A 12,612-nucleotide genomic window follows, 5' to 3' on the forward strand; every position below is an offset into this window, starting at 1 on the left:
TTTTGTTATTTATTTTATTCAGCTTGCCATAGGCTTAAATTGCTCTTCTTTCTCTAGTTTCCTAAGGTGGAAGATTAAATGATGAATCCTATATTTTTCTCCTTTTCTAATATATCCATTCAGTAGTATAAGTTTTCCTCAGAGCACCTCTTTCACTGGACCTCAGTAATTTTGCTAAGTTATATTTTTCATTTTGTACAACATATTTTGGCTTTCCTTGAGACTTCTTTGAACCATGTGTTATTCAAAAGTGTGTTGTTGGGTTGCCTGATGGCCCAGTTGATTGAGTGATCAACTCTTGGTTTGGGCTCAGGTTGTGACCACATGGGGCATGGGGTCAAGCCCTGCATTAAGCTCCACACTCAGAGGAGAGTCTGCTTGAAGCTTCTCTCCCTCTGCCATTCCCCTTGCTCTCTCTCCCTGTCTCTTTCTCTCAAATGAATAAATAAATCTCTTTTTAAAAATATATTATTTACACTCCAAATACCTGGGGATTTTCCAGCTATCTTTATTTTATCTATTTCAAGTTTAATTCTATTGTGATTTGAAAGCACATTTTGTCACATATCTATGTTTTTAAGTTTGTTATGATGTGTTTTGTGGCCCACAGTGTGGGTTATTTTGGTGATTGTTTCATGTAAGCTTGAAAAGTATCTATACTCTGCTATCATTAAATGAAGTAGTCTATGAATATCAGTTAGATACCACTGAATAAGATGATGCTCAATTTAAGTATATATCATTACCATCTTTTTGCTTAATCTGTCAGTTTTGGAAATAATGGTGTTGATGTCTCTAATTATAATAATGGATTTATCTACTGTTTTTCAGCTTTATTAAGATATAATTGATAGGTTAAATTAAATATTTAAATATTAAAAATTGTATCATGATAATTCAATATAAGTGTACATTGTGAAAGGATTCCCACCATTGAGTTGATTAATGCATAAATCACCTTACATATTACCTTTTTAGATGGTCAGAACACTCAAGTCCAATGGTTGTAGCAAATTTCAATTATGCAATACAGTATTATCAACTATAGTCACCATATTATACATCAGATCCTCAGATCTCATTCATCTTATAACTGAATTTTTGGATCCTTTACCAACCTCTCCTCATTTTCCTCAACACCCAACTCCTGGAAAACACTATTCTACTCACTGTTTCTGTGAGTTCTTTTTTTTTTTAAGAGTCCACATATAAGCGATATCATACAGTGTTTATCTTTTCTCTGCTTATTTCATTTATCATAATGTCCTCAAGGATGAACCATGTCACAAATGACAAGATTGGTTTTGTCTGAAGTTAATGTTAAGTACTCCAGCCTTCTTTTGATTAGGGTTAGCATGGTATATTTTTTTCATCCTCTTACTTTTATCTGTGTCTTTATATTTAGAATGAGTTTTTATAGGCAATACAGTTGGGTCCTTCTTTTTTTCTCCAGTCTGACAGTCTTTATTTTTTAATTAGCATGATTATTGATACAGATGGGTTGACATCATTCCCTGCACGTTCTTCATTTCTTTTTTTTTTTTAATCCCTTCCCTTTTATTTTCTACCTTTTCTGATTTAAACTGAGCATTTTACATTATTCTATTTCCTCACCTCACTTGGTATATCACTTATACTTCTTTTTTTTAATTCCTTTTTTTATAAAATGTAAAATTGACTATGCATCTAAGTCCACTTTTCATGTAACACTACACCACTTTGAGGGAAATGCAAGTAGCTTATAATTAAGTATTCTCAAGCCCTCTATTCCTTGTAACATTGCTGTCATTCATTTTACTTATTCATGGGCCATTATACACCCAGTAAATTATTACATGATTAATTTGAAAACAGAAGCTATCTAGTCAATTAAATAAGAAAAATAAGTTATTTTATGTTATCTTCATTTATTCCTTCTCTACCTTTGCTCCTCTCTTTCTATAGGTCAGAGTTTCTGCACTGATCTCTTCACAAATTTCTTTAATTTTTGTTTGTCTAATAGAATCTGTTTCTTCTTTACTTTTGAAAAATGATTTCTCTGGATAAAGAATTTTACGTTGGTACTTTTCTACTTTAACATTTTAAATATTTCAAGCTTCCTACTTGCAGGGTTTCTAATTTGAAGTCTAATGTAATTCTTATCCTTGTTGCTTTATAGATTTTTTTCCCCTGGATTCTTTCAAGATTTGTTTTGTCTTTGCTTTTCGGCAATTTGAATGTGATATGTGTGAGTGTCCACTTTTGGTATTTACCTTGGTATTTACTAAGTCTTCTGGATCTGTGGTTTGATGTCAACCATTAATTTTGGACATTCTTAGCGATTATTGCTTTAAAATTTTCTTCTATTCCTTTATTTCTTTATTTCTTTATTTCTTCTCTGATATTCCAGTAATGCTTATATTGCTTCTCTTGTAATTGTCCCATAATTCTTGGATATTATGTCTTTTTTTTTTTTTTTTTTTTGTCTTTGCATTTTGGTTTGGTAATCTTCTATTGAAATGTTTTCAAGTTCATTGATTATTTCCTTGGCTGTATCCAATCACATGTATTCTTTTCTTTTTCATTGTTTATGATTTCCAATATTTCCTTTGGATTCTTTCTAATAGTGTTCATCTCTGCTTACCTTGCCCATTCCTCCTTGTGTGCTGCTCACTTTTTCCACTAGAACAAGTAGGATATTAATCAGAGTTAACTTAAGTTCTTTCTCTGATTATTTCCAAAAGTTGTGTCACACCTGAGTCTCATTTTGATGTTTCCTTTGTCTTTTCAGAGTGCATTTCTTATCTTTTGGGGTTCTTTCATTTTTATTTTAGCATGCCAGTTTTTTTTTTGTTGTTGTTGTTGATAGACAGACTTGGTGTATCAGAAAGTAGGAAACAAAGCAAACAGGACTTTAGTGTGAGATTTTATTTTTTTAGTGTGAGATTTTATGTTAATTTGGCTGTGTTTAATGTTTGCTCTAGCTGCAGGTGCCAGAGGCTTCAGTGTCCTCTACCATTCTTGTTTCCTTTTTCACACTCAGTGTCTTGGGGTTTTCCTAAGAACTCCTACATAAGTAGAGTTTGTGTCTTGCACCTCTTTAAACCATAATCTACTGCAATATACTGGAATATCCAAGGGTAAGATGTGGCAGAAATGAAGCTTTCCCTACCTTTTAATTAAATCTCAGTCTTTTAATGGCCTTGAGTCCCTGGACTCTGACCTTCAGAAATGTTTCTCAGCTTTTTAGGTAAAACAGAAAGGCTAGAGGGGGCTGGAGCTGTCTAATCACCTTCCACCTGGTCTGATAAGGCTCTGCTAAAGTCTTTTCCCTTGGAGAATGAGCCTTTGTTATGGAGAATGCTCTAGATCCATTTCAATATGGTTACTTTTCCTTCTTTTCCTGCCAGGAGCAGATTTTTCTTCCATTTTCACCATGAGAATATGGTTGAATTCCTGCAAGAAAAACACATGAATATATAGGGCATCCCTAAGCCTAGACCACAGGAGCTGCTCACTTTCAAGCTTTGGATCTAAAGAAAACCAAGCAATAGACTCATAATCATTCAACAGACTCTTTTTGGTTTTGCTGCTGTGGTTTAAGGCACTGTGGACATCCTAAGTGGTATCACATTTGATACCTATTTCAGCTATTTTAATTCAAGATGAAGGGCTTAGACAGAAACTACAAAGTAAATGTTTTCAAGTGCTACCCTCAATTTGGACCTTGAGTTGATTAACTGGTATGATGAGTAATATACAGTAGATATTTTTTCCCAATCTGCGTTTTAACTTGCTCTCTTTTGAAAAGGTTCACATCAGAAAGACAAGTGAATTTTCAGCCACCTACTGCACATTATTACTATGAAATAGCAGTTTGCAGAGTATTGGAAATGTTAAGGCCAGGAACACCTTAAGTGGTTTTCACTGCACGCTGTTCATCCCATCTGTGTATGACAGCTAGACCAGAGCAGGACTCCCCGGGACAAGTCCACACTGACTGCAGAGGTCCCTCTAACTATGCACCCTTCCCACTAGACAGAGGAAGAAGCAGTGAGCCAGGCCTCTGGAAAAATGCTTTGTCTAGTATTTAAGGACCTTTTTTTCCATCTGTTTTAGAGAGATGATGCAACCTTGACATGTGCCCATTGGAAGATTAGAGTCAAAGAGTCTTGGTTTTGAGTTAACTCCACTTTTTGCCTTATTAGCTTTTTGACTTTCATGTTAATTTTCCCAAATTTCTACTTTCTCATCTATAAAATGGAGATGCATGTCTAGCTCATTTTCTAGTATATGATTAGGGTTCAGTTAAGGCCACTAAATTAATTAGGGGGAATATATTTCTAATTTCACTGTTATTACAACAATAGCATCATATTAAATAAGAAAAACAAAGAAAAAAAAAGTAAGTAGAGTAAAGGCCAAAGGTGGTTATAGAGCTCTGTAAATGCCTAGGACCAGAGTAAATATGCAGTCTCTGGTTATTATCTATCATCTACTGGCAAAGTGACAAACAGCATTGTGAACGTCAATCCACCACCCTACTTAAGCCATCCTCATACCTCACAGAAAAACATGAAGACCACTTTCACCACAGAACATGAGCAGTTAGTTCAAAACATGATTCTTTCTTTCAAATAAGGTGAGGTTAACAGAAAGACCTATTCCATCTTTCTTAGCTTTGTGTTAAATATAGTGGAATTACAGTGTTTTACATGAAAAAAAGATCAATATTTATTTTTGAAGTGACAGAAATATGTCCAGTGGAGAAATTGTAATGGCAAATTCACAATGTAGAATTAAGTTTCAGGCATGAAGGTCTGAAAAGAAAACTGAAAAAGTCTTGTATAAAGGCATATAAAATATTCATAAGATACAAGTTGGTGGAGAAGACTTTCAAGAAATACCTTTTCAGAGATCCAACCAAAGGGATAAAAGAGATTTAGGGAAGTTGTTTTGTATTTTTTTAAAAAAATGGTTAAAATCAAATTATCATGTAAGAGGCAGATGTACCTGAGGCATTAGAAATGCAAGCATCAACACCTAGACTCTAAACGGGCTGAAAAAAGGATGGTGAAGCCAAATCCCTGATGAAGATTTGGGGAAAAAAGGGGAAGTGACAAGGTTACTTGGGGATCAGGACTCAATGGATCAAACTGAAATGTTGTAGAATCAAAGGGCAGAGAAGGCTTGCAGAGGTTTGGATGTTTTCTTTGCTCTAAATTTTGTCACTTGGTAACATGGCTTTAATTCCTGACTCCCCCCATGGACTGTGAGTAACAGGAGGGCAAAGGCCCTGTCTGTCCTGTTCACCACTGTATCCCTGTATCAAGAACTGTGCCAGGAGAATAAAACATTAAAAGAAAAGTGGGAAAGAGTGAAGGAAAACAGGTTTTGAAAGTTAACTATGCTCAGAGGAAACAAAAACAAAGCATTAGTGAAATATTTTTGTCTTGGTGACAAAAGACTGTAAATTTCAGTAATATTCGGTACTGTTATAATAAAATGAGTTAAACAAAGACAAGTTACTTAATGAAAGGTAAAAATGACTATACAAATGGGAGAGGTAATCACCATAGATGTAATCGTCATATTGAAACTTACTGTTGTGCTAGTAAGTTTTATTTCGAGTGATTTCATAGATGAAAGGAAATGATCTCTTGTCTAGAGTATCTAGAAGATACATAGGCTAATTTAGAGCTAAATAGCATCAGACCTCTTTCCTGTGAAGCAGGATGAAAAACAGACCATTTGACTGTATACTATGAAAATTATATTATAGTTCTCTATTCTACCCAAAGAAAGAAATAGCTTTAAGAGCTAGTCCTTCACATTTTTAATGACATATCCATAAAATATCCTTTTAATTCAGTCCAAATGTAGTTATTTATCAAGCTGAAAACAGTAACAGTTTTACAGCAAACTTTTGCAAATGTATTAATTTAGAAACTTTCTGAACATCGTATCTATTTTAAGCATATAATGTATTAATGCTAAACAAAGTAGTTTTCCCTTCTGTTGTTTTTCTTTATTCTAATTTTCTTCATATCCTCCATGAAGGGCTCCTGTTTGAGATATATTAACGATTTTTTACTTTCATCCTTATAGTGTTGCTTTAACCCATATCTTTCATTTGCTAAAATAATGCTTTTCTTTAGTTATAATTGAATAGTGAGAATATTATCAACATAGAATGGTAATGTTTTCTATAACTCAGTGTTGTCTGCATGAATTCTAGTCAGCAATGTCTTTAAAAAACTCTAAATAAAAATTACTAGTCTTCACCTTAGAAATTCTACATGCATCAGTGAAAACCATATCTTCTTCTTCTTTTTTTTTTAATATTTTGTTTATTTATTTGACAGACAGAGATCACAAGCAGACAGAGAGGCAGGCAGAGAGAGAGGAGGAAGCAGGCTCCCCACTGAGCAGAGAGCCCGATGCAGGACCTGATCCCAGGACCCTGGGATCAGACCTGAGCCGAAGGCAGAGGCTTTAACCCACTGAGCCACCCGGTGCCCCAAAACCATATCTTCTTGATGTACTCATACATCCTAAGACATTTTTGTGCAAGTACATCTATAGGTAATCCATGTGGTATCGTATCTTGGTTATGCAAAATGACATAGAGCATAATTTGCTCCTCGGTCAGAAATGGAAAAGTCACCTAATTCACAACCCCCAGGGCACTGTGAGCAGTGCCTCTTCATGATGTTCACCACAAATTTGACAACTGTGGCCTATTTTCAGGCTTCAGCTTCTGGGCTCACAGCTCCCACAAGCTGTTCTGTTCTGAGCCATGCATAACAACCCGCAGCAACCATCCGGGGTTTCCCATTGAACATCTGCTGCAGAGAGAGAGCATTACAATGCACTCTCCCATTTCTTTCTTCCTCAACTACACAGAACCATTTCTACTGACACACGTTCGGTAAATAAGGCAAAGAGATGTGGAATTTGAAACAGTTCTGTTATGTCCAGTTCTTTTATGCCTATCTTATTTTTCTTTGTTTTAGCTGTTAACTAAAAGCTGAAAGATGATAGCAATAATTGTCTCATCATTGACCCAAGCCCCAATGCCTTCAGTCTATCCCATTCATGTTCCTGGTTTCTCTCTTTCCTCATGATCTCAGTGCTTTCTTAGAGACTTTATTTTTTGACCTATAGAAGTCACCTCATGTATTATTACTTTTCTCTGTGTCCTCTATAACATGATGCCATATGTTTTCATTTCTAGCACATCTGCGTAGGGCTTCCTTTATAGAGATTGTATGTAATTATTGATTGATTTTCTTTCTGTCTTCTTTCTCTTTTTTAATTGATAGACAAAATCTAAGCTTCTCCTCCAGGGCAGTGTATGCAGGAAATGCTTATACTCACCTGTCTGTACTTCTGCGCCTTCTACTTCTACTTCCTAGTACTTCCCCCTTCATGTGCATGTGAGTGCATGCATGTACACAAATGTACACACACACACACACACACACACACACACACAGGCTGTCTTTTGTCTAAAAGGCAGACTGGGGCACCTGGGTGGCTCAGTGGGTTGAGCCGCTGCTTTCGGCTCGGGTCACGATCTCAGGGTCCTGGGATCGAGTCCCGCATCGGACTCTTTGCTCGGCGGGGAGCCTGCTTCCTCCTCTTTCTCTACCTGCCTCTCTGCCTACTTGTGATCTCTCTATGTCAAATAAATAAATAAAATATTTTAAAAAAATAAATAAATAAAATAAAAATAAAAGGCAGACTGAAATCAGCTGAATTTGTCTTCTAAAATGTCACTCAGTTGTCTTGTTTATTCTGTTCTTATTTTTTTCAGTCTGACCTCTTTTGTGAAATGTTCTCTTCCCTCAGCTTCTGGAACATCACCTTCTCGTAGATTTTTTCTTGGTTGTTCTGGATACGCTTTCTCTCTGGACTTTACAACTTCCATTTTCCTATTCCCATCCTTTAAGTTTCTCTGGACCTCTCTTTCCAGTTAAATTCAACCAAGGATAAACTTGAGAATCACAGGTCTCACCATAGTCCATCTGGATCAAAACATAAAAGGTGTGTGCCCTTGCCATAGTCTTTAAAAGAAAGCCAGTGTGATTCTGAATGTGCCCCTCATTGTCAAGACCATTCTAGGAAGTCTCCAGTGGAGAGTTCATCCATTCCCAAGACTGTCACTATAAACCAATATGCTCAGAAGCCACAAATCTGTCTTCCCTCTGAACTCTAAACCTGCTTATCCAGTCACAGGTTTCCACAGAAACCTCCAATTCTATATCTTCAAACATGAACTAATTTTTCCCCACAAAACAATTATTCTATCATGTTCTCTCTCTTTCTGACTAATATCTTCCTTATCTCCTTCTTCATTCTTACCCCCCACTTCCAACCTGTCAACTCTATATGTCCCAACCCTATCCAATTGTCCCCATCTCCTAACAGTGACATCTAACCTCTCATCTGGTGACAACCCCTCCCACCTTCCCAATGACCTAATTGGTCTCCCTGCATCTACTCTTACTCCCTTGCAATCCTCAATGCATTCAGAATTGTCTTTTGAAATGATTCCCAAATAATTGGCAGGTAAAATCCAAGTTTTTGAATATAACTACCACTCAAATATATCTGAAACAAACTATGTATGTATTACTTCCAAAGCAAGGGGGGGAAATGAAGACTCTATTCCATTCGAAGGAAATAGGATGTTCTTGTTCTATCAGGTGTTAAGGAAAGAAAATTTAGGGATCAGCTGAGTTCCAGCATGGAATTTAACAACTTTAATTATGAGTTTTCATCTGGGAATATTTCCCTTCTGCCTGAAGAACAGTCTTTAGTTTTCCTGGTACAGATGTGCTGATCATTATTGCTATCAGTTTTTAAATTTTCTCTTTATTTCAAATTAATTTTGAAGTACTTTTTTTACTAAGCAAAGACTTCTAGGTTGGCAGTTATTTTCTTTAAATATATCATCCCATGGGACGCCTGGGTGGCTCAGTTGGTTAAGCAGCTGCCTTTGGCTCAGGTCATGATCCCAGCGTCCTGGGATCGAGTCCCACATCGGGCTCCTTGCTCCGCAGGGAGCCTGCTTCTCCCTCTGACTCTGCCTTCCACTCTGTCTGCCTGTGCTCGCTCTCGCTCGCTCTCTCTGACAAATAAATAAAATCTTAAAAAAAATAAAAAATAAAAAAATAAATATATCATCCCATTGACTTCTGACTTCATTAATTAATTGTTAAGATGACAGCATTTCACAACCCATTTCACACCTTCTAGGATGGCAGTAAAAACAAGAGACAGACATAAACATCAAACAGATAATGTCAAGTATTGGCCACTGTGAAGATGTGGAGATATCCTCATGCACTGCTGGTGATAAGGTAAGTGGTGGAGCTGCTTTGGAAAATAGTCTAGCAACTCCTAAAAACATTGAACATACAGTTTCCATTGACCCAGCTGTTCCAGTCTTGGGGACCTACCCAATATAAACATACATCCACCCGAAACTTTGTAAACAATTTCACATTCACATTTGCATTTTCAAAGCAGCTTTGTTTATTACAGTCAAAACATGGAAACAACACAAATATCCGTCATCTGATGAATGGATAAACAAAATGTGGCACCGGCATACCTCAAGTTCCTGTACTTCACTTTATTGCACTTTGTAAGTATTGCATTTCTTACAAATTGAAGGTTTATGGCAACCCTGTGTCAAGGGAATCTCTTGTCACCATTTTTCCAATAGCAAGTGCTCATTTCATGTCTTTGTGTCACATTTTGGTACTGCTTGCAATAGTTCCAACCTTTTCATAATTATCATATTTGTTATGGTGTCCTATGATCGGTGATATTTTATATTACTATTGGAATTGTTTTGGGGTTCACAAACTGCCCTTACAAAATGATGAATTTCATCAATAAGTGTGTGTGTTCTAACTGTGCCACTGACTGGCTGTTCCCCCATCTCTTTCCCTTTCCTTGGTCCTTCCTATTCCCTGAGACACAACAATATTAGCATTAGGCCAATGAATAACCCAACGATGGCTTCTAAGAGTTCAAGTGAAAGAAAAAGTCATATGTTTTTTACTTTAAATCAAAAGATAGAAATGATTGGGGCATCTGGGTGGCTCAGTCTCTTAAGCATCTGCCTTTCGGCTCAGGTCATGATGCCAGGGATGCAGTCCCACATTGGACTCTCTTCACAGTGGGGAGTATGCTTCTCCCTCTGCCTCTGTCCCTCCCCCCTGCTCATTCTCTTGTTCTCTAATAAATAAGTAAAAATATTTTTTAAAAAGCTAGAAATTATTAAGCTTAGTGAGAAAGGCACGTCAAAAGCCAACACAGGCCAAAAGTGAGGCTTCTTACACCAAGCATTACCCAAGTTGTGACTACAAAGGAAAAGTTCTTGAAGGAAATTAAAAGTGCTACTCCAGTGAACACATGAATGATAAGAAAGCAAAACAGCTATATTGCAGATATGGAGAAAGTCTGAGTGGTCTGGACAGAAGATCAAACCAGTCACAGCATTCCTCTAAGCCAAACCCTAACCTAGAGCAAGACCCTATATCTCTTTAATTCTGCAAAGGCTGAGAGAGGTGAGGAAGTTGAAGAAGGAAAGTATGAACAGGCAGAGGTTTGTTCTTGAGGTTTAAGAAAAGCAAACATCTCTATAACATAAATAAGCAAGGTGAAGCTGCAAGCGCTGGTGTAGAAGCTGCAGCAAATTATCCAGAAGGTCCAGCTAAGATCATTCGTGATGATAGCTACACGAATAGATTTTCAACATAGGTGAAACAGCCTTCTATTGGAAGAAGATGCCATTTAGGATTTCCATAGCTAGAGAGAAGTCAATGTCTGGCTTCAAAACAATAAAAGACAGGTTGACTGTCTTGTTAGGAACTAACAAGACAAGTTAGTATCTTGTCTTGTGACTAAGTGAAGCCAGTGCTCAACCCTTAGTCCCTTAAGAATTAGGCTCTATCTACTAAGCCTGGGTGACAGCACATCTGTTTACAACATGGTTTAATGAATATTTCAAACCCACTGTTGAGACCTACTGCTGAGAAAAAAAGGGATTCCTTTTTTTCCTGTTCATTGACAACACAACTGGTCACCCAAGAGTTCTGATGGAGATGAGCAACAAGATGAATGTTGTTTTCATGCCTGCTGACACAACATCCATTCTGCAGCCCATGAATTAAAGAGTCATTTCAAGTTTCAAGTCTTATTCTTTCAGAAAAATATTGTTTGAAAGGCTCTAGCTGCAACAGAAAGTGATTCTTCTGATGGATTTGGGCAAAGTCAATAGAAAACTTTCTAGAAAGGATTCACCATTCTAGATTCCATTAATATTATTTGTGATTCTTGGGAAGAGGTCAAAATATCCACATTCACAGGAGCTGGAAGGAGCTGGTTCCTACCCTCACAGAGGACTTGGAGGGGTTCAGGACGTCAGCAGAGGCAGTCACAGCAGGGGTGGTAGAAACAGCAAGAAAACTGGAATTAAAAGTGCGGTGAGATGATAGGACAAGATTGCTGCAATCTCGTGATCAAACTTGAATGGATGAGGAGTTGCTTCTCATGGATGAGCAAAGAAGGTGTTTTCTTGATATGGAATCTACTCCTGGTGGAGATGCTGTGCAGATTGTTGAAACAACAATGAAGAATTTAGAATACTGCATCAACTTAGATGATAAATCAGCAGCAGGTTTTGAGGTGATGGATTCCAGTTTTGGAAGAAGTTCTACTGTAAAATGCTATCAAACAAGACTGCATGGTAAATAAAAATCATTCATAAAAGGAAGAGTCACTGGATGCAACAAACTTCACTGTGGTCTTTTTCTAAAAAAAACTGCTGCAGCAACCCCAACCTTCAGCAGGCATCACCCTAGTCAGTCAGCAGCCATCAACATGGAGGCAAGAACTTCCACCAGGGAAAAGATTACAAGTTGCAGAAAGCTCTGATGATGGTTAGCATTTTTTTTAATCATGAGGTATTTCTTATTTAAGGTATGCATATTATTTGCTTGTTTTGCTATTATTTTTTTTTCAACCTTTAAATTTTTTATTTTTTAATGCTATTGTTACTTAATAGACTGCATCATGATATAAACATAAATATATATGCATTGGGAAATTTAAAAAATGATTTGACTCACTTCATTGTGATGTTTGCTTTATTGCAGTGGTATGGAACCAAACCCACAGTATCTTTAAGTTATGCTTGCATATTCATACAATGGAATACTACTGGGTCATAAAAATTAGTTAAATAATGATACATGCTACAATATGGATAACGTTTGGAAACATCTTGCTAAGTGGAAGAATCCAGTAGGAGAAGAATACATATTATATGATTCCATTTATATGAAATTTTCAGAATAAGAACATATAGAGACAGAAAGTGGTTGCATGGGGCTGGAGTGAGGAGGAAGGGCTGGGACTGAAGCTGAAGGCTGTGAAGTTTGTTTTTTGGAGTGATTAAAATGTACAAATGTTCTTTGATGTTGACAACCTTGTAAATATAAATTTTAAAAGCACTGAATTATACACCTTAAATGGTAAATTATGTGGTATGTGAATATATTTCAATAAAGCTGTTATCATAATATCAGGTGTATGTCTAAAAATCTTGTGACA

This window comes from Mustela nivalis, assembly GCF_964662115.1.
Source record: "Mustela nivalis genome assembly, chromosome: 15".
In the NCBI taxonomy this organism is placed as follows: domain Eukaryota; kingdom Metazoa; phylum Chordata; class Mammalia; order Carnivora; family Mustelidae; genus Mustela; species Mustela nivalis.